General features: G+C 39.4%; 1 protein-coding gene across 2 annotated transcripts in view; it reads left to right on the forward strand.

Moving 5' to 3' along the window:
* The window catches only part of LOC126402434 (vitamin D3 receptor A), a 105555-nt gene that overhangs the window by 26396 nt on the left and 55610 nt on the right, over positions 1–23549 (forward strand). Inside the window, exon 1 of one of the 2 annotated variants that reach the window (XM_050064418.1) lies at positions 20133–20559. The exons of the other annotated variant lie outside the window; for it this stretch is intronic. The gene's annotated coding sequence lies outside the window, so the exon portion shown is untranslated. Of the gene's footprint in view, positions 1–20132; positions 20560–23549 lie in introns of those variants that run through there. 2 annotated transcript variants of the gene reach the window in all.

Consider the following 23549-nt stretch of genomic DNA (forward strand, 5'->3'; position numbering starts at 1 on the left):
AAGTTACTTTTTAGGTGATGAGTCTTATTTCAATTGTAATGAGATTTGTTTTGACTAGAAATAAATATTCTTGGTAAGAGTTTGAGTTTTTGCAGTGTACATACACATACATACATGCATGTACGTTTTTGACAGTGTCGTGACTGTTTGAAGCAGGTCTTCATTCTTGCTGTTGTGGTTTGAGTCGTGTTGGGAGTTAGTGCAGCTCACTGTTCAATAAACAATTGAACTTAACTTTTTTTACCTGCCTATCTGTTCGACTGACAGTTATATTGATCAGTAAGGTAACACTGACTTGGCATGAAGTTGGTTCAATTTAGTAAAAAGCTTGGATGTAGTTGCACTGGTTACTTTCATTTTGCTGTAGCTTAGCTTGATACATTTCTGAGGGTGATAGCTTTGATGTAGTGAAGCTTCATTTAATATTAGAGTAACTAGTAGCTTAGCTCACTACACTTTCCAAGTAGCTTGCCCAACACTGTTTGTTTCCAGGAGATTTACTGGGGGTAAAGACCAGATGGAAAGATTTGTACACTAGCAGGAATGTAGCACAACATGGAAGTGAAAGTAGTGCTCTCTCTTTTTTTTAAAAAATGTGGCAGTGCAATAAAAATATTTTATCCTTATAATCAATGAATAACTGTGACCTCAACTGGCTTGACTCTGTCATTAAACCTGGTAATAACTGTTAGGTACATTAGCCTCCTGATGCTAACAGTTAGCCCTGTCACTGTGTGTGTTTCCCCCGACACTATTTTGCAGGAGCACCATCACTCCAGTGTGGGCTTAGCACCGCCCAAGATGATTGTGATTGGTTTAGAGAAACCCAAACAAGCCAAAGCGCCCTTTCCCCTCATAGCAGAATAATCATATGATGATTTCAGACCTTTCCCAAGCACTGACACAGCACTATGGTGATCGGTCTGGTTAGACAAGACTACATATCGCAAGATTCTTGCCAGTACACAGTCCTACCGAGTACTGGCTTGGCCAGGAACAGTGTTATGTTTGTCTGCCTGAAACAACATGCAGTTTCTCTCCACTGAACATACTACTGTGTGTCTGTGTGTACATGTTTGTGTAAATGTGTGTATGTATACACAGCCGCCGAAACCAGGAGAGAGTGGTTATGTTTTCCGAGGACGTATGCTAGTTTACCCAGAGAGGAAAAACCAAGCAACAAACAACAGCCACAACAAGTCTAAACAGAGGTAATGATTTGTACTCTTTCAGCCCCCCCCCCACTCTCTCTCTGCTCTCCATATGGTGTCGGTTGGTTGTGGTTTTTGTATTCTGCAACTTCTGTGTGTACGTAGTGATTTGGTGAAGACCTCGAACTTGGCTGTAGAATGCAGAGTGCTCAGCTTGTTCGGCACATGCACGAACACACGCATGTGATTACACACACAAATCCATTAATTCAGGCACATTTGCTGAAGAAAAACCGACTAAACGTCTGCACACTTTGCTCTGCCTGATCCCTCCCTCATCCCACTTGTTTACAGTTGTGCCGGTCACCGCAGAGTCGAAACTGTCACTCAGAATCAGATTCTGCTTTCACATGTGGTGATTCAGACCGCTTGTTTAAAAAAACTGCCATCATGTCTGACAGTCGTGTACTTTATGGCTTCACCAGAGACTTGATTCACAAATCCTATTTTGACAGTTGCTTGTACTGTGATTGTGTGTTTGCGTTCTAATTGTGAGAATGTGAACGTTTTGGTCTGTGAGGCTCTTGTATGACTTGAAGGGTGTGTCTTTGTCAGTAACACCACAATTTTTCCTCTCCGCTTTTGTTTTTCTGTCCTCTGTCTGCTGTAAGTATACCAGAAATGTCAAGGAAATAATCCACAAAGGCAGTGGCAGACGGGACAACTTCAATGGCTTTTTCCATTCAAAGGAATGTCACATGAAGAAGAAATTCCAGTTATCACTAATGCTCGAGGCTTTTCATATACGGAAAATCATTACTTGAAATTAAACAAAGCATTTGTTTTGAAGATTATCAAAATAAAGTATGAATACTGAAAGCTAGAGTAAAAATAGAGGCAATCACCACATTAAAAGACATTTTCTGTGGAAAATATAACAAGGTTTTTGGCCTGGTTAGCAAAGCATGGTAGGTTTATTGATCTCACACTGTAAGATTTCTGGGCATTGAGGTTTTTAAAATTCAAATGTGTATCACTGCCTTTATGGGAGCACATGGCGGTAAAATTGCAATGTGCATCTGTATGTACAACTTGCCCCCTGATTAATTTAAAGCTGCAGTTAAAGAAACAGTTTGGATCATTTGAAGTACTTTTCCATAGTCAGTGTATTACCTAAAGTAGATGGCTGTTGGCACTCCCCCACTTTGGAGAAGCAGGCAGGAATACTGTAATGTACTGCTTTGGACAACAAAATGTAGTTTAGCCACCGAAAAAAAACCTGACAGTTAAAGTGTACGCTTTACTGACAATATTTTCATGGCTTCACCTTGCCGTCAGACAGCCTGCTCTGACGGCAGAAGCTATTAATGGCATCAGTTCCCCATCTATGCTCTCGTCAAAGCCCTCAGACTTCACTGACAAAAACAGCAATTTTAGGTTGCTGGACACAGGAGCTGCTGGTCTACCACTGCCTCGATCAGTTAGTTAGTTTGTACTATATTGTGACTTTAGTGAATCTGAACTAACCTTTTAAATGGCAAAGTCATACAATTACACAAACAAACAAACTGATTTAGGCAGCGGTAGACCAACTGCACCTGTGTTCAGCAATGTTAAATTACTGTTTTTCTCAATGGAGGCTGGCTTTGAAGAGAGCAATATAATGGCTTCAGTTCCTCAATGGAAATTGCTGTGTGATGGTAAGATAAAGCAGTGAAAATATTTTAAACATAGCGAACACTTAAACTGATTTGGTGGGCAATTTTTTAGGTTGCTTAAATATGTTTTGCTGTATTCCATGGTGGTACTCCTGTCTGCCTCTCTAAACTGGGGCGTGCTAACTGACATCTACTGTGGGTAATACACTGACTATGGATAAATACCTCATACAGTCCCACTTCATAAGATCTAAACTATCCCTTTTAAGTACTAAAAGACATTGGTGTCAGTCTAAAATTCAACATGTGTAGAGTGCTAATTATGAGGTCTATATTTCCCTGCTTGAGAGGTACCAGAATTACTCAGTGATGTGCTTTTCAAACAAACACAGTTAATTTTCTTTTCTCTCCCATCATGTTCACTTCCATTTCACACACTGAGACGGTCCACTGATCGAAAAAAATAGTGACTAGAAATCCATGTAACCCTGCAGGCTATGGAGCAAATCGCCTGTCTTCACTACTTTTACAGCATTTTTCCATCTCCATCAAATGAAGACGATTGTGTTTCTATTTTTTTTTTTTTTTTTTTTTTGAGACTGAAAAAAACCCCATCATGTTGGGCAACAGGCAAGGGTGCTGACAAGGACAAAGTAGGAGTTATCAAACCAGCCAAGGCTGGAGTTGTGTTGCTGAGCGGCTTTCTCTACAGGGGCCTCTCACACATACATGCGCTTGTAAACACACACACACACACACACACACACACACACACACAGACACACACAGACTTATTCAGCAATGTCCTGCTGAGTGCAATCTGCAGGAACTCTCTAATCTAAGTGGTCTATCAAGATAAACAAGCATCTTACAAGTGTTCTTTACATGCACATGTGTACACACATGCTCACACAGACACAGACATACATTTTTTAGCTGAAGACTCTTCTTTACCATTATATCTTGATTTGAAAATACCAGTTGAGGAGTGTAAGTTGCCTAGATGCTGCCTTTAATGTCTATTCTCTGAAACAACAAAATGTGACATTTTGTGTAGGAGAGCAAATGATGATTGGAGAGGGATTTTTTTTAATGTAAATAATACTGTGTATAGCATTCCTCGTACAGTCAGTACAATACTTGCCAAATGAATTATAATAATATCATTTAGTGACATTATATAATTTGCATTGCCTCCTTTTTATTAGTAGTACCTCAGTGTAACGTGACTGTTTTAACATTAAACAAATGCTGCTTTGGATACATGGTTGTAATGGTGGTCTTAATATTTATGTAGAGCTGCAACAATTAATCATTTAGTTGTCAAACATTAAATCAATGCGTCTAAAAACAATCAATCAACTAATTTGGTAAACGATTAATCAGTTTGAGGTAATATTTTTTTTTTACTCCTCTGTGACATTTTCATGTGAAAAGAAGACATTTGAGGATGTTGTCTTGGTCTTCAGCAAACATTGATCGACATTTTTCACCATTTTCTAAATAAAAACTTATTGATTAATTGAGAAAATAATCGACAGATTTATCAACAATTACAGTGATTGTTAGTTGCAGCCCAATTTTATATTTAATACCAAAAAATGTGTGAAATTAAAATCGATGTCTGGAAGGAAAAACTTGATTGCAGCACTGGGTACAAGTTTCTGTAGACCCAGCTTAAATAATGTTAACTCCTCATGCGTGTCTGTGCCAGTCATCTTAAGATCTTTAACCTCTCTGGTACTGCTCATGTGGACAGAGAAATATGCTTTCTTGCACTGTTTAGTTTCCTGCCCCACAGTCTCCCACCATGTCTACACATACCAGCATGAGTTCTGAAAGCAGTTTTTGCAAACCCTCCTGTTGAGCCACACGTTTACCTGGTTATGCTCAGTTCTTATCTCATGTACCTACTGAAAGCAGGCATGTCTGTGTCTCTATCACATGTGGAAACATGTGGCTACTTTGGACAGACATATTTGCCGCTGACAAAACGTCCACTGGCAGGTTTACTGTAGCTTAGTGTTAGCATTGAAGCTCAAGCTTGATCACCCTGGCTTTTTGGCCTCCTGAAGCCTCAAATTTGGCATTTGGCCAATGCCATCTTGGATTTTTGGAGCCAGAAGTGAGCATTTTGGATGAGAGGGTGAAGCTGTGGAGGAGCGAAGGGCGAATCTGACTAAGAGCCCAAGGACATTACCCCCAGACGTCCTGTCACTCAAAGCGGCCATGTCCTTAATTGTGCATAACTTTTTTAAGTGATAATAAATTTAAACAAGTTACTTACCTAAAATGTCACCGTCTGTACAGTTGTCATGAACAGGGAAATCAGCTATAGAGGTCAAGACCGTTTTTTGTACCAGGTTACATTTGTACCTTTTCTGCATATCATATCAATGTTTCTAAAGTTACATAGTATAGGAGGTGATCTTGTCATCAGGAGGTGGAGGGGATGGTGAATACTGACACGTAGGCAAGAAGCCTGATTTTTGGTGACCCTCCCCAATGTTTCCACCGGTGTTTGTAGCACAGAACCAGGGAGTTTTTAGTGGCACATCGCAGTGTTTTCCAGCGAATCTGTGGCACAGAACCTTGCTGTTCTGTACTGACACATTGCGACTTTCTGAACGACACAAGCCACCAAACCTACATGTTTTTCACTCACCCTTCCTTGATTTTGCAGCAGCTTTTGTGCCACCAAACATGGGTGTTTTAAGCCAAAACATGGATCTTTTTCACACCATCGCTACGTGGGTTTGTGCCGAAACCTAACCACATGCCACAGCGTTGTTGAGAGATGTTAAGTTTTCACGTATCCGCCACAAAATATATATATATATAAATTTAACATCCGTGTTTTGTAGAAAAGTACAAATTTACCTTTTTCTTGACTCACTCTTGAAACCAGCCTCAAGGGGCCGTTAGAGGAACTGCAGTTTTGGACACTTCAGCATTGATTTTATTTTTCAGCCCTAGAGGCTGCTGCTTATTGACAGCATGTGTTAAGATTTATATTCATTTTCTACCCTTTTGCAGTCTTAGTCAAACTCTCCCTGTCGTTCTTCACCACCCATTATTGACATGAAAATAGCAAACCAGGCTGCTACAGCTACATCGTCAACCTTGGCAAGTCATCAGGGCATTATAACCATCCCACCCTTATGACTAATACATGGACATAAGATTGAAAATTGGTGTTCTTTCATTTTCTATCTGTGGTCTTCCTGTTGTTTTTCATTTTCTAATTTTAAAAGAGCTTGTTCATGGATATTATATATCATTTGGACACTGTTTATTTCCTGAACTTTTTGTCAGCCTAACCCCTTCACTTCTTGGAAACGAAGGGTAAACGTGTTGCGCACGGTACTGATGTCTATGTTCTCATTCAAGTTCAGCTATGTTTTTATGTACAGGATGTGCTGGAGCTGGTAACTAGAAAAGAGGAAGGGAGAGAGCGAGAGATGGAGGGATGGAGCGAGAGATGAGTCATTTTCTCTGTCAGACACTGTTGTTTTCCACTAAGCCCTGTTATTTTCGCTCATAAATGGATGCCAGGTAGTGGGTGGAAAGAGTCTCTTTTTTTGTTTTCACATTTGGTGTAATTTTATAATGGAAGCAGACTGTGGTTAAACTTGAAGCATTTGCATGGACTTGTCCTTATGTAACCCTCTTCTCCATTTTTATATAGACCAAAACATGTATTGTGAATTACTTGGAATAAGATGAAAATCTGGGGTTGGTCACATTGAAATCTTCATAGTTGTTTTCATGCTTCAGTATTTTGTGATTTACCAAAAGTTTGTTCCCTGTCTCTCTCCTGCAATAGCAGATTTTTTGGCCACTTGGGGGCAGCGAAAAAACAACGCTGACATATTATCACCTTATAAAGTTGAAATTGCAAACATGTTTGCAAAAGACTTAAAAAAAAAATAGACAGGAAGAGTTGCCTGTTTACACAGCAGATATAGAGCTCCACTAAGTCCTGAGGGAAATAGCTGGATCTTTACGTGGTAAATGCTCCATTATGTTCACCAGCTGGATGCTGACTTTGTTTGTCTGCTGTTTGGTGCAGGACTGGCAGTGTACAGGGGATTTATTAGAGCTTTTTCTTGGAAAACAGCTGCCCACTCCACCAAAAGTGACCCCATGAGAGTTGGGATAATGAACCAAAACAGTAAAATTGCAGGCTGCAAGACCAAAACAATGAGCTGAAAGTTGCTACAGTGGTCCACTGAGAGGAATTGCAGTGTTGGGTGATATTTCTCTGTGGATTCATCACTACAAGCAGCTTATTTTCTTAGCACTTTGCTCATGCTAAGGCTTAGCACCTGGACCATTAACATCAACTGCACCTTTTGCCACTCTGGTTAAAGGCGTTGGTTGCTCTGATTGATATTTGAATTACACAAATGTATAGGCTCAATTCAGTGTCATGCAACTGTAGTATAGGAAGATTTATAGTGTAAAGGCCCATGAATTCAACCTCTGTTGAAGTTGGGTGGAGGTATGCTTGGAGTTATGTGAGGCTAAGCTTCATTAGCTCATGCTGGCTCGTTAAGTAGCAGCGAGGGTGGGGAAACCTGCTTAAAGGCACGCAGGACACATATAAGGTGGCAGGTATGACGCTGAATCTCTAACAGAGTTATTATAGTTTTGTGTTTGTTATAGTTTTTTATTTTTATTGATTTTTGCTTTCAATTCAGTCTAGTTTCAGTTTGTTTCCAGGGTGGGTTTGCTTGTTAAAGTTTACTTTTTATTCTTAAAAAATGTTTAGTTTTGGTTTCGGATTTATTAGTTTTAGTATTAGTGTAGTAGGTAGACGTATTTATGAGGGGCCAGATTTAAGAAGTTCAGAAAATATATGTCATGTAGACATCCCAGTCTCAATAATCACATGCACCACTGCCTCCTCACACCTGCTGTGTTGACAAATGTTAACAAAAATGATAAAGCCAAAAACTAAAGACATTTCCTGTATATTTTTTTTTAAATTTTATTTTAGTTAGTTTTATTAGTTTTCATTTTTTCTATTTTTTTTAATTTTTATTTTAGTTAACTAAAATACTTCTTCAAGCTGATAATTAATGGCAGCAGGCAGTGGAGATGCTGTTGTAAACCTTAAAGGTTTTAAATGTCCACGGAGACAATATAGCACCTTCTTCCATTTGAGTTTATTCATGCCAATCTATGTGAAGCATGTTTGTTAGTCTGTTTTGTTTACAACACTGTTGCTAAGTCTAAACATGGTGTTGTTGCACAGTCTTTGCATCAAGTTGGCATAAGTAGCATGTCCTATTTTATGTGCCAAATTGAAGTTGAAGTGGAAACCACGCCCACTGAGCTCAGACTGGCACTGTGCCAGGGAGTGCACCCTAAGGTCATCAAAATCCATGCACTGACAAGGTGGAAGTTGCTTTGCCCCAACAGGTGCAACACGATCAACAGTAGAATGTACACACCCATACAGTCCAGGCTATAGGTAATAATGTTTCACCTCATTCAGAAGTTAACTGGTTGTTCATGAATGTACACAAGCGCAGATTAAAGTTTTGATAAGAGAACAGTTTTATCATGTTGTAATTGTAGATGTTTGGAGTTAGAACAAGTTTCATGACCCCAGAGACCATAAAACCTGTTGATAATGTATGACTTTTAGAAAAGGAATGCGCATCAATCTGAGGAAGAGACTTGCTCTGCTGCTGAACTGGTCACAGACATGTTGTGACATGTCTTCTTAAAGGATGCTGTAAGATTGTAATTTCACAGTAATCAGTTAAAACTGAGCTCAGGGCTAACTCCAGAAAAGTTAACTTTATGATCTCATGGAAGAAGTGAATCCTGAATTTGTTAAACTCCCGCCGGTCTGTGTCTGATTGACATACGCAGGCATTAAAGATGCCAGGCTTGAAACCTCTTTTTAATACTTCTCTATGACACTGAATAGGAAAGAATCGAGTAGTGTTAGAAGAGCGGCAGAATGTATTAAACTGAATCAAAAGACAGATGGGATGGAACTGAATTGGATAATGGGCGTTTGAATGGAAGCTTATGTCTGTGTTTGGATCTGAAGGATCTCTTTCAAGAGGCCATTTGCACTCCGTTAATCTGCCTGTGAGAGTTTCTCCTTTTTATCACGGTGGCTAATCTCTGCCCTGGCCGCTGCACTGTAACCACTTCTTTCCCGCCATGACTCGTCTAAGATTATGTGGCCGTCTTTCACAGTGGAAGCCATTGTAAAGAATGGCATTCATTGGCATTCATCCTTTATCTGTAGTGCTACGTTTCTGTTAGCAGTATACCACTACTATCAATTATTCTGGATTTCCCAGGCGAACACACACATTTAAAGAAACATGTCACTGCTGGAATGATGGTCTTTTCATAACACTAGGCTATCTATGAGGTAGAGAGACGCACATACTTTTGAAACTGGTGTTATATAACCAGAGAAAACAGAGAAAAAGGACTGTGGCATTTGCTTTCACTCATGAAGTAGAAAACCTACAAGTATCTGAATGCAATGTGCTGCACCTGACCAATTAATGCTCCTGCTGGTGGGTGACGTAAGGCGAGTTTGGCTGTTTTGACACAGGAAATAATGGCGAATTACAGTTAAACAGTAAACTAAAATATGTTTGTGAAAACATTTGAATTCGGCAACACAGTAACAGTCCTGGTTCATATTGATCAGCACTGCCTAGTTTTACCATTTGATCTCAGGTTTTTCAGCCTCCATTTTTACAATACAGTATGGCACCCGCTTCCTGTTCACAAATTCTCATGTTACAGCCAAACAGTGCACTAAAATATGTTTCTGAAGACATTTTAGGTGAGAAATAGGCAATATAGTAACAGAATCTTTCTTTGTATTTGATTAGCACCGCCTAGTTTTACACTTTGATCAGAGATTGGTTTGTATTTGCGAGAGAGAGGGGCGGCTCTTTCTCACAATCTACTTCTATACTCTTTGTGTTCGTTGTGGTGGGCTTACGAAAATGCAGAAATACAATCTATAGTTTGAGCAACAGCCCTAGAGCTAGTGAAAAAATGCGGGGTGATGCAGATATGCCAGATGACGCATCTAAATTGGGAGACAAACAGGGAGATCTGGGCACTGGTATGATGGAGGGAAGTTTACCACAGTTCGTTAACACATTGTTATGATACAATGAAAATCGGCGAAGTATCCCTTTAAACAGCTAGTCATCTTCAGGCTCATAGTCAACATGAGTGACATATTTAATCAGTAGTAGGCATTAGATGATATGAGAATTTTATGTCATGTTAATCCCGGCCAAAATAATTGTACAGTAATAACAATATTATCGTGCTAATTATTATGATTAAAACCCCTAAAATTGCATTGAATTATACTTACATACTGGAATCACTTTACCTTACATTTTATTAAAGAAAATAAATATATTTTTTATAACATTACAGATAGGACACATCTTATTTCATGACCATATATTTGAGTGAAAGTCAAACAGTTTTTAAAAGGCTAGGCTTTAAATGGCATCACATCTTTTGATACGAAATATGCCAATGTTTGATTAAAATCTTTTGCTTTTGAAGTCGATGCACACAGCCTGTTTCTGCAGTCTCTTTTATTGTTGGTTACCCAGCAGTCTCTTTGGGTGCTGCTGGGCAGGATAGTCACGATTATCCCACTAATGAAAATTCACTACAGTCAACTCAATGTGAGTGTATACTGTCTGAGATAAAATGGTAAATCGTCCCATCTCTAATGTGTTTATACTGTACATATGTGTATGACTCCACTACCAAACACACACTGTATATCTTAGATTTCCCCATAGCATATCCTCATGGAGTCATCCATATTCTATGTAGCAGACTTGGCAATGTTACCCACCAGCTGATTCTGTGTTCTTAATGCACATCCATCTCACACGCCCTAATTTGACACACCGTCTAGTGTGAAGAAACATAAACACACTTATGTCAAACCGCTTATATTATGTAACTCTGTTTAATGTTTCTGCTTTTACGTGTTAGCTGAGGATGCAGTGGTTGATAAAAAGATTGTGCAAATGTAAAGGAGCAGCTGTCTCATGGAGGACTCAGCAGCACATTAACTTGAGATTTGATATTATGTCTTAACTGTTTTCCATTTTTCTTTCCCTCGCCACCTTAGTCTCAATGTTACCTTCACATAGATCTTTGAGAAAACAATATTGTCTTCTTTTCTTTAATCAGTTTAGAGTCTCTAGCTGTGGATATGGTTACCTCAGATTCCTTTAACGACGGCAGATTTCTGTACTGCGGCTTTCAACTTTGGTGCCATTTTTACTTATAATTGGCTCCATGCTGCATTTTCTGTGCCCTCTCTGTTCTGACTCACCAGCTCTCACTGAGACAATTACATTATAAAACATAAAAAACTAAGCAAACTAAGTAATGTTAAATCCACAGTTTTACTTCATACTAAACTAAAAACTTAGGGGGATACAGTTTAATTTGCAGATCCAAGAGTTTAACAATGAAAAAATCTGAATCAGTTTAGCTGTGAATGTAAATGATCCATCTGTATTATTTTTAAGTCGTCTTCTAGAAAATCCTGTGCAGAAGCTTTAGCGGTAAGCTCAGGGTTGCATAACATTTGCATTGCTTTGCATTGGTATATTGTCAGCTGACAAGCCATTCGTTCTGTCTGTGTCAGAGATTGACACCTTTTATTTAAGTAAACACTCCTGTCTCTCTTTGTCTGCTTCTTTCTCCATCAAGCCACGTGCTTAGCTGTGATCCCTTGCTCGGATTAGAGGCATTAAAAATTGAGGCCTTTGTGGTTACACATCAAGGTTGTTGTGGAAAATGTGAAAGTGACACTTGACTCCGACTTCACCAAACACGCAGCTGCTGTCTTTTATTACAGCAACGTAGTGAGGAAGCTCCCTTGTAATACATATAATTAGCACATGACATGGTATCCACCCTCTACAGTGCAACTCTATCTGAACTAAAACCTATATTCTGTGTGCTACAGCCCACATTCCTGCATCCCATTTAAAGCATCCATTGTCCATGTCCTACATTCTGTTTTAAGCCTTAATATGTCTGTCACTCCTCAGTTACAGTGCTGTTCTTATTAACCTTTTTATGTACGTATGTGACATATTTGTTTAGATTTGTACCCTCAGACCAGCATATTGTTAATAAGTTTTATTTCATCACAACGTCTCCAACAGATTTGACCTCAAAAGTTCTTCGGAGTCTACGTTTTTAACAGGAACTATTATTTGTCCTTCCTTTATCACCCACTACATCACAGCACCTTGTCAGCGAACTGGAAAGTAAATGTAGCTATTACTGGCAAAAAGAAAAGAAAAAAATCTGGTTCGGCAGTTCCAACTGAAATTATGAGGACGAGCGGGAGGATTTTTAACACTCCCTATTATCTTGACAAAGTCAGGCTCTTCTCCTTCAGTAAGAGGCCCCTCTGCCTCGCTGAGTGCCAGGCCCTTCTCCTTCAGAGCTCCTCTCCCTTTAACAGCCTGCCAAGCCACATCAGGGAATGTTAAAGAGTCTGTTTTCAAGTACAGACTCAAGATCCATCATTTCAGTTTATTATATCCTAACCCCCGTCCTGACCCTGAACCAGGTCCGTTATCACAGTCACCTGGTTTTTATGAGGCGCTGCTCTTACATGTCATGTGTTTCTGTCTGTTCTCTGTTATCTATTTGTTTATTTTCTTGTTGAACTGATGTTTGTTTAAGCGTTGTAAATCTTGCTGAGAGCATGCTGTTAAATACACTTCAAATTCCAGTGAAGTTTAAATGTGTGTGTTGGTGTTGGTGGATGTGGGGGGGAGTGTATTGACTTACACCTGCATACTTGGCAGTCTAGACAGCCTGGGAGGAGTCCCCCACACAATACTGCAGTGGAAGATAAACTGATACTTGGCTTAATGTTGCTATTATAACTATTATTACCTGCTCAACAAAGGTGCTGGCAGCCGCATACAGGGCCATCAGCGTGCCCAGTGTGTCAAGTCCCAGAATGACAGGAAACTGGAATCAGAAGAGGAAAACATGGGAGGCATGTTTTGGTTTAGTGTTTGTGTGTGTGTGTGTGTGTGTGTGTGTGTGTGTGTGTGTGTAGATGAATGTGTGCTTTTCATCGGTTGTCTGTCAATATATGGTTGTGATGTAATACTGAGTTTGACAACATTTGTGTGTATCTCTTTCTCCTCAATTCACCGCCTGCTCCCGTTAACACGTGGAAATGATACACAAAGGAATTCACCTTTTTGCCTTTAGAGAGGATAAAGGCTGCCATGAACTAGAGTTGCATTCCAGGCGGGCTTATCCCGTTCTTTTGGCTGTTAGTGGTTTCTATACAAATGGCCTCCCCACACACAAAGCTCAGCGCACTGAGCCTTAAACTTAGGAAAGACCAGCGTTGGATTTCCCTTCAGAGTCCAAGTTAGAAATGGAAAATTAAAGGATCCTTCTAGTAAGTCCTGATACAAGGTAATCTAACACTTGCAAATAATGCTCAGTAGAGATTTTATTGTTTTGAATCCAAGAGCAGAGTAATCTATTTTTTCTTTAAATATTTTTTACACAAAGCGACAGCTTCCTCACTCCGGTTTTGAAGTTGATTTTACCATTACATTATGGCATGACATTAGAGCATCATTCATTCATTCATTCATTCATCTTCTAACCGCTTCATCCTCTTGAGGGTCGCGGGGGGGCTGGAGCCTATCCCAGCTGACATCGGGCGAGAGGCAGGGTACACCCTGGACAGGTCGCCAGACTATCGCAGGGCTGACACATAGAGACAAACAACCATTCATGCTCACATTCACACCTACGGACAATTTAGAGTTATCAATTAACCTATCTGCATGTCTTTGGACTGTGGGAGGAAGCCGGAGTGCCCGGAGAGAACCCACGCTAACTCGGGGAAAACATGCAAACTCTGCACAGAAGGGCTCCCACACCTGGGATCGAACCGGGAACCCTATTGCTGTGAGGCGACAGTGCTAACCACCACACCACCGCGCCGCCCCATTAGAGCATCATCATTTTTTTAGAGCATCATCATTTTTTTTAAACATCAAGATTGTGACATTAGCATTTTTTATATATTTCTTTTTGTAATTTTTGGGCCATCACGCAAGTAAAAACAAGCCTGCACTGTTCAAGCAGCACCCTCCATGACTGAAAAATGAAGTCAGTGCTAAAGTGCCAAAAAATGGCCACTTGAGGCTGGCTCCAAAACAGAGCAAATCCGCATCGACTCATTAATTGGCATGCTGCCCCCATCTTCAGTACAGGACATATTTGAGCAGACAGTCATGAAGCAAGGCCAAAAAATTACTACAGATCCGAATCATATCCTTAATAAGGAGTATGGATTGAGGCCTTCAGGCAGAAGGTACAGGTTACCCAACTATAAGTTGAACAGGTACAAATTTTCATTTATCCCACTGTCAATCAAGCTACTTAATAGCAGGAAATGAAGGTCAACTTTTTAAACTTACGGGCAATGTGCAATACTTGGGGATGTTGGGGTGGGGGGTATATATTTGTCTTCTTAATTTATATGTTGTCTTTATATGTGGCGGCTGTGTGACGGTGGACGGTCTCTCGCAGGTCCAAAACAAATTTCTTCTAAGGAATACAATTAAGATCTTATCTTATCATATTAAAATGTCCAACTTTACAGCAGAAATAGACATGCTTACTGCCTCATACAATTTTTTTTCCATCTCTATAGCCAATTTCAACATTCATGACAACTGTAAGGGGTTAATTTTTTTTATATCTTGCGTGTTTACAGTCCTGTTATATAAGGGTGAATATAAGGGGTATGCATGTGTAGGAGTGGGGCCCCTTGAATGACAGGCTGTCTGCAAGGTGTCGCCACAGCCTGTGAGTTGGATCCACCTCTTGCTCCTCCATAGCTCCGCCCTCTTGTCCAAATATGGTCACTTCTGGCTCCAAAAATCCAAGATGGTGATGGCTGAAATGCCGAATTTGAGACTTCATAACAGGAGTCCACAAACCAATGGGTGACCTTATGGTAGCTATGTCCATTATTTATACAGTCTCTGCATCTGTCCTGTACTAGCCAAAGTCAACACTCTCTCTTTATAATAACAGTAAGCATAAGATGCTCATGTCATTTTAGTTTGTCAACGTAACTGGTCCTTCCTCTAGGCTGCTGCCACCACATCTCTGTTAATGGAAAACAGAGTGTTGTATTTCATTTAATTGTCTAATTTTTTTACAATCTTGTTTCTAAATGGAAATTAACAGCAAGAGATGCTTTTTCATACACCTACATTGAAAGTTATCAGCCCATTAAATGGTCATTATTAGTACCGTTCGGTACGCGACTTTCGGTTCGGCACGACCCTGTACCAAATTATTGGGCGCAGGATATTATTTTTATTTTATTTTGTTTTATTTTAATTCTGTTTTTGCGAGCCGAACCATTTAAAATATCTAGTTCCCCGACGGACATAATTGAGTGACGGACCGAGTCCCGTAAATCTCCGCTTTCACTTTGTGCAGCGCATTCTCGCATTTTGACAACATGGCAAGTGAGCCTGACGAACCTGAAGACCCACCCGCAAACCTTAAGTCCTCCGTTTGGGAACACTTTGGTTTCAGGGTAAAATACGAAGATGGAAATAAACAAGTGGACAAGACAAAAGCAGTGTGCCGACACTGCAGAACAGCGGTCGGGTATGTACTTGGAAACACGTCTAACATGCTAACGCATCTAAAGCGACACCACCCGAGTTTGAACGTTAACCGGCACGACTAGAAAAAGCAATCTGGTGCAAACTACGATATCGTCGTCGTTTAAAAAGAAAGAGCGTTTCCCTGACCATCGCGCTAAAGAAATAACCAACGCCATTGGAGTTGAGTAAAATTGTTTAAGCTGCACTTTAGATATAAGCATGTTTTGTTTACTGCACTTTAACAAAGTGGGAAAGCTAAGTAAGTTCCTAGTAAAACTGAATCTGAGCAGGCTTTAAAGCTGACCAGCTGCACTATACTTTTTATTTTAATTGAGTAAAACTGTTAAAGCAGAAATGTATATTTATATTTTTCATTCAAAAAATGTGTTAAAAAAACAGCAGGATTTTATTTTTCACTTTTATATTTCTATTTTCATTCAAACAATGTGAAAAAGCAGGATTTTATATATATTTGTTTCATTCAAAAATTGTGTAAAAAGAGTTAACTGCTGTGGTGGTATGTTTTAATAAGGTTACCAATAAGTAAAAGATATTTAATAGTTGTCTATTCTTTTCATTACTGTACCGAAAAAAACGAACCGTGACTTGTGTACCGAGGTACGTACCAAACCGAGATTTTGTGTACCGTTACACCCTTAAATATAACCCTACTCTACCTCCTGGGCAGCAAAATCCAGTGGCTGTGGTCATTATGACGGGAGCAAAGGAGAAAGTCAGTTGATGTAGTATAAAGAGAGACAAAGTCTGTGTATTGAGGTGGTCTGGGGTTGGGCGATGGGTCAAACAAACACAGGACTTTCACCAAGGAGACTGCTATTCGTGTCCCATGTGAAACCAAAAGTCAACATTGACGTAATGTGCTTGACTTGTGTTATGCAACAACTGTTGTTATTTTAACCCAAACCGTGATCTTGTTTTAAAACCTAACCACATAATTGTGATGCCTACACATAACAATAGTGAAACTGAAACTCTGACTGTTTTACAGCATTTATATGCACCTTTGGCCCAATGATAGGTGCAGTTTGCCTACTCTGAAGCATTTTAATGGTAGTGATGACTAAAAAGAGTGTTAATATGCAGTGTAGGCCTTCGTCTTGGCAAAGCAAGGGACTACAATTTCAGATATCTTAGGTATGCCACCAGACCTCAGCTAAGGAGCAATCATCATTTGACATTACTGAAAGGAAACTTTTTTTCTGATGAATTTGTGTAGGGTGCTCTGCTGGTAAAAGGAGAGAAAGTTCCCTTTGAGTGCTGTCTGGCCACATTAAGCACCTTACATTTCAATGAGCTAATATGTTAGATTTGGCCCGTTGCCTTTTTTTTCCCCCTGTGACATGGTGATTTTGGCAGAAGGCATAGAAGGCCTCACTTTCCTTGTTTTTTCTTTTTTACTTTTTTTTTTTTAGACTGCAACGAGGTGACGAAATCACAGGGACTCTCCTTTGTGGACTTTGCTGCAAGTTTGGTCAGCAAATGGAATTTGATTTTACAACAACATAATGGTATATCCATTTAGGAAAAATGGTTACTTTAAGTTCATGCCTCGATACTTTAAATATACAGATGATTTCATCCTCTTAAACAGGAGCACCCTGAAAGTAAATGTGTTTAAAAAAAGCCAATAAATGAGCAGCCATTTTCTGTACATAGAGATTTTTAGGTGTCAGCTTTTCTTTAAAAAAAACTTTAAATCTCACATGCTGTCTCACTCTCTCTGTCAAAACCCACTGTAATGTATAATGTATAGTACATCAGATTTCCTAAAAAAGCAACGCACTTAAGTATCTACGGACCTTTCCTGTCATGTCAGTTGTCATCATGTCAAGCTTTTAATACTTATTAACCCTTCCATTAACTTGAATCACAAGCTTTGTAAAAACTCTGCTTGGTATACTAATTTAATATACGCTTGTGAGTTAACTGATGCAGTATTATTATAAATATATTTTTACAGAATCTGTTCTTGTAAATCTACAAGAAATAAACTACTGCCCATTAGCTTAGTGCCATCACTGCATCCAGCATGAATTCATCCCGTAATTCACCGTGGCAGGTCCTGGGCGAGCTGTCCAAATATTAGCATTATATGGGAAACGCTGCTAATATGCTGCTTAAGCCCCTGTCAAATGGGATGGTTGGACTTTGAAGACCACACATTACTGAAATGTTTGAATTCAAACCAGATTAAATTAGGGATTTGTTGAATTATTCAAATCCTATTACTTAAGTAGGGTTGGATGCACCAGACCGTTCTGGTGGAATTTGTCCATTGACATTAGTTTTACGTAATTATGCCGTTTTATCTATAGTATGTCTTAATTTACGATGACTCGTCTTGGCATAGACTTCCTCAGGCCATTTGAGGCTTAAGAAGTTCACCTCATTGCCTTATAGCATTCCAGTGTCATGTGGCTTACACCCTTAGTTGAGGTCAATTTCACTGACCTAAAGGAGTCAGCAGACAAGTCATCCACCTTATTATTTAGGTCATATGGCTCAAAAGGTGACTTTGGAAACTCCAGCTTGTCAGAGGTCATCTCAGTTTCCATCTTATGTTGGCATGGTATTGATATTACTGCTGGTTGCAGGTTTTTGTTTGAGTGTCAGATTGATTTAGGGTTAGCGTGGCAATGGTGTTCCACAACAGCAAAGCTTGGATTGGTTTAAGTATGGCTGAACTACACTGGTTTTACCATCAAGAAGGAAGGCAATAGTCACATTTTCTGTATGAAAAAGTCTAAAACATGCTTTAAAGCTGTAAAAATCAGTATATTTGTAACATTATGTGTTTGTATCAGTACATAAAATTTATTTTGGTTGGTACCCAAATTTAGAAGTCACAGTTCAGTTAAAAAAAGACCCAAATGTTAAGGGTATCTTTCTTTTGATAATTTTGGGACAGACAGTAGTACAAAGACAGACCAAGTCCTTTTGCTTGGGACTGAGGGAGCATTTTGCCCACTAGTAACTTTGATAAACCATTTTCACGATTAGAAAAAAAAGGAACATTTAAAACATTTCTGTATTCTATTGTACAAACACTGAACAAACACTTTACCAAAAGGCATCAGGTCACAATAGGCAACAAAAAAAACATCGCTTATGCTATTGATATTGTAAATACCAATATACATAGAATAATAAAAAAATAAATCTTGTGCATTAGGAGGAAGGTTTCAGTTAACTTCACTATATATAGTATATATAACTATCACTCAGGGCACCCAAACATTTATTTATTGTTCCAGTGATCAGCACATCTGGGTGATAATGTCGAATGTGTGTTTGTATGTCTACATACCATCCTTGTCTTGTACACAACTCTTTCTCCATTTGTGTTGTAGCTGACCTTGATTTCATTTGTGCTCGGCATAGTTTGACTGACTAACATGCCCATCAGCTTGTTGCGCTAACTTCGGCACATGTTGCTAACGCTGTGCGGCTAAAGGTTTCCAGGTGGAACTCACTCTTGCGAACTTTGGTTCTGCATTGCATGCATCAGTCTACATACACTGTATTGTGTGTGCAGCTGCCTGCACTGGACCGAAATCACCGTAGCGTGTTCGGCACAAATACATGAACTGTTATAGTCTACTAATATGGAATCCTCTTGTCAGTTTTATGCACCCACGGAAGAGTTTTATTTACCCAGAGACTTGTGAAAATTGCTTTGATTAAACAGATGGGACCTTGTTAACAAAAATACACTCTTGAACTTTAATTTGGACTTGTTACATCGTTTAATACCTCACATCGGACCAAGCTTTGTAAGGGTTTTAAACCATAGATCAAAACAAACGATGAGTCCGCTGCTTTATTACCAATAATTATAAACTGGCATTTACTTCTGGCTTCAATAAATGGGGTGTGGTATTGCCAAGATGCAGCAGTTGTTAGCTTATTTATCTCGAAAAAATCAAAATGGCTGCAGTAAATGCTACATCAAAGCCCTCCATCTGCATCAAAGCATCTGAATCAAACCATTGTGTTGATGTCTCACACATTTTTGTAATTTTACATTCTTGGAAAATTAACCTAATTATAGGTTGTAAAACAGAGTTGCCAACAGTCTCCTTTAACTTCAATAACCTTTTATTACACTCCCTTGATTTAATTGCATCATACAGTGTAGTGGTACATTTAGTGAGATTGTTGTGCAAGTTGAAGTGTGGGACTGTTTGCTCAGAGGTCATTTGTTTTGTCAGGTTCCCTCGGAGTTCAGGGAAACCTTCTTTCTTTTGTTTTTGTTTTATCTTGCTTATTTTACTTCCTTCTTTCCTTTCTGCCTGCACTCTGTTTTGCCCTTTTTTTAAAATGGCATTGCTTTGATATTTTTTATATTAGTACATCCCTGCCTGTCAGATCTTCCCTCTTTTTTCTTTTTTTTATTAGATTTGCATCTTCAACTTTTCCTTTTTCAAGCTCTTAACCTTCTACATTATAAGTCCCTTTGCCTCCCCATCTCTCCCTCCTTCCTCTCACTCCCATCCTTGAATTCCTTCCTCACGTCAGTGACGGCTTGTGCTGTATTTGTGGAGTTTGCCCTGCTGCCGTGCTGACCCCAATTACCAGGTTAACCATTAACTTTTAGGTTTCACCTTGTTGGCCCTTTGCCCCCTGACTCCTCGTCAACACTGACACAGCTACAGGCTGCAGTAGTTCATGCTGCATGAAATTTGCAAGCTGCTGGCAGGAAAAGAGAGAAAGAGAAATACAGGAAAGCTATTGGTGTAGGGGGGAGTAGTGGGAGGAAATAGTCAAGGTGTAGCGGAAGAGGCAAGGCGTGGGAGCATAGGGAGTATCAATGAAAATCCAAATCATTGAAGCAGCTGGAGAGTTGAGTCAGACGAAGGAAGGCAAAAGAAGAGAAGAAGAAGAAGAGACGTGGGAGTTATAGTTTTGGACCCAAGAGATTTTGTCTGGAGGAGTGTTGACTGTATGCTACTGTGTTTGGCTGCTGGGAGGAAGATGGAGGAAGCTCTTTCATAGTAGTAAAAGGTCAGCGGTAGCTGCCAGTGCTGCTGGGTGTCATGTTGTTTCTTTTATATCTGACATTATTTGTTATTGATCTCTGGTGAGTCACAGTTTCCACCAAAAGGCAGCTGAAAGTTTGATCATGATCTGTATCAGTATTTTATTGCATTTGGCCAGTGTTACAGTAATGTTCCAAATATTTGCATGCATATATCCAACCTAATTTTCATTCTGTGAAAGTAATTGGGATGTCACCTGCAAGATATGAATATACAGATTATTCCAAATTAAAGTGGTAATAATATGTGAAGAGATTTTTTTTCTCACTTATTCTTGTTTTGTTTTTAATAATAGAGTTGTAAACCTGTGCTTCATGAGTAATGTATGACTCACGAGAGGATATGCCAGCAAATGAATTATGTGTTCTTTAATGACCATGTTCTGTTATGATTGCTTGGTTTTGCAATGAAATCAGCATGCATTTTGGAGAAACAAAACATAATTCACCAAAACCAAACCAGACGAGAGACCAGACAATTAAAGCAAAGAAAATAGAGGTGGGTAGAGACTAGCAAACAGACAGAAAACTATTCATTTAATTGGTTTAGACTTCATGTTGGAAGTATGAGTCTGGCCCACGCTGTTGTGTAGTCTTTTCTCCTTTTTGAATAATAGCTTCCTTTGGACTTTCGGTAAAACTAAGTTTGCAGTTTAGTGGACTCCTTTCCACTGATCCGACGAACATTTGCCTTTAGTTGTCTGTGTGATAGTTCAGTATTTGTTACTTTTGAGGGTTTTTGTGGAGTCATCAATGAATCATCAATGTGAGAAAGTACTTGTTGGCCCCTTTCCATAAATGCCTTCAGAAACAGTGTAAAATTGTCTTTGTAAACAGTATCTATACCCCTTATAGTGGCCTTAACCAGAGCCTAGATCCAGCCAATGAGATCCATGGCCTTATGCACATTTGCTGTCCTGGTAGGGATTACTGCACTGGATTACCTTCAGTCTCTATGAAGCCTCTTTTAGTCCACAGGTCTGGTCTGTGGTAGACTGACCTTCTCCCAAATCTCTACCTGTGTGGACTTTGTCTTTTCTGTAAACAGCAATGCAAATGTAAACAATAAATCATAAAATTTTCCAGTGGTAGCTGTTGCCGGTGATCACTGTTGAAATTCTTCCTCAGAAGGTGCCATTACATTCAAGCAAACACTTGAAAACAAAAACATCTATAAAACAAAGAGATGAGCTGCAACCCATTTTTTTCTCATCAGGCCCACATCAAATGGTAATATACAGCTTTTTCTGTGCAGTTAAGTGTGTTTATCCTGAGACTTGTGCTGAGATTGTGGAAAACAAGCCTTTTCTCTTTTCCTCGCGATTATCCTTAAATGTAAATAGACTAATGGAGTGTAGTTACTTTGTGTGGTTGGTTTTTTGGTTGTCCCTCAGGAAAAGATGAAAACACACTCCCAGAGTTGCTTTTGCCGAGCTGCTCATCGTAGGCTGCTGTTGTAACGCGCGTGCTCATGCTCACACACACTCACACACACAGACCACACAGAAACTCTCTGTCCTGACGGTTTCACTGGATGACTGCTCGGACAGCTTTTTCTCTTGCCTGAATGAGGCTGCCACGACTGTCGCCTTTCCTTTTGGATATAGATGAGTCGGAGCAGGAAACAGGGAAATCTTTGAAGAAGACAACTAATGATTTATCTTAATGTCATCAGAACGTATTTAGCTTGGAATCTAGTGTGTGCTTAGACCATATTTTATGCAATGGAAATGTTTCCCTTTGGTAGTGGGTGGCCTTCTTAGGAAGGACAAGGTCAGACCAAATATTGTTTTTGTCGTGTATATACTATATGGCCGTATAGTCATAGTGTATATAATTGTAATTTATTAATTAAATGTGGAGTACTAATACTTGTGTAATTTATTTGGAATAGCTCAGAAACATTTTCACCTATGTGGACTTATACAAATCTGACGTCAGAATTATCAGCGTGCACTCATTAGTGATCTCACCTGAATTTAACACACCAACTAAGGTGCTGAATATTTTACTTGACCTACCTCTGAGTAAAAATCTAAGCTTTGTGAACTAAGAAACCAACAATGCTATATATTAACCCTACAGTTAAAGGAAATTACATTTTGACATTGATATAGCATTGGATTAGAGGAAACAGTGTATCACCCTGCTTAAAGTGTGGCATCTAGTGGTGTGGTGTTGTGACGTAAAGGGTCAAATCTGAATGAATGGAGCTTTGACAGTGAACACAAGGTATAATAGGAGCAGTTATAAAACAGTTGGACTTCTGCTGTAATCACAAAAGAAATGTCACATTTTTAATTTCAGGTAGCGTTAATGACATTTGTGATGACAGTGGTGAAATGTTCCTTTTAAGTAGGGTTAATGCGGGGAAGGAATTTTTCTTGTGATTATTAATGGTGGCTCAACAGCACGACGTGGTATCACTGCCATGTTTTTGTTATTTTTGCACATTACCTTATTTATCGTGGTGTAATGCTTTGTAAATAAGCTTTTTTGTTCGACTGTTATTAGGTATATTGCTGCTTTTTAAATGACAACAGATTTAATACTTGTGTGCTGTTAAATGCAGAACACTGAAGGGCAAGGAGGCGCAATAAGAGGCACATCATTTTCTTCAGCTGAGACACTTTGGTTGCGTCTAGTTGCTATGATACAGAATGTTCCTAGTAAAAATGCCATTACCTGCTCTTGATGAAGGAAGGTGAAACAATGTAGGTAGAGAGAATGGACCCATTTATCCGTGTGAGTCCAGTACATCCTCCATTGTTGCTGCTGTTCAACAATGTGACAGATGGTCTTTTAGGTCTTTGTCCCACCCCTCCTCTACTGTGATTGGACAGCAAGGTAAAAGTGACATTGATAAGCGGCTGCAGGGTTTTACCCAAAGTTGAATATCTTTCAAACCAGCATAAACATGAATATGGCAGTGATTGCTGTTGCTTGGCCCTCCCTC

The sequence above is a fragment of the Epinephelus moara genome, chromosome 16 (genome assembly GCF_006386435.1).
Source record: "Epinephelus moara isolate mb chromosome 16, YSFRI_EMoa_1.0, whole genome shotgun sequence".
Lineage (NCBI taxonomy): Eukaryota > Metazoa > Chordata > Actinopteri > Perciformes > Serranidae > Epinephelus > Epinephelus moara.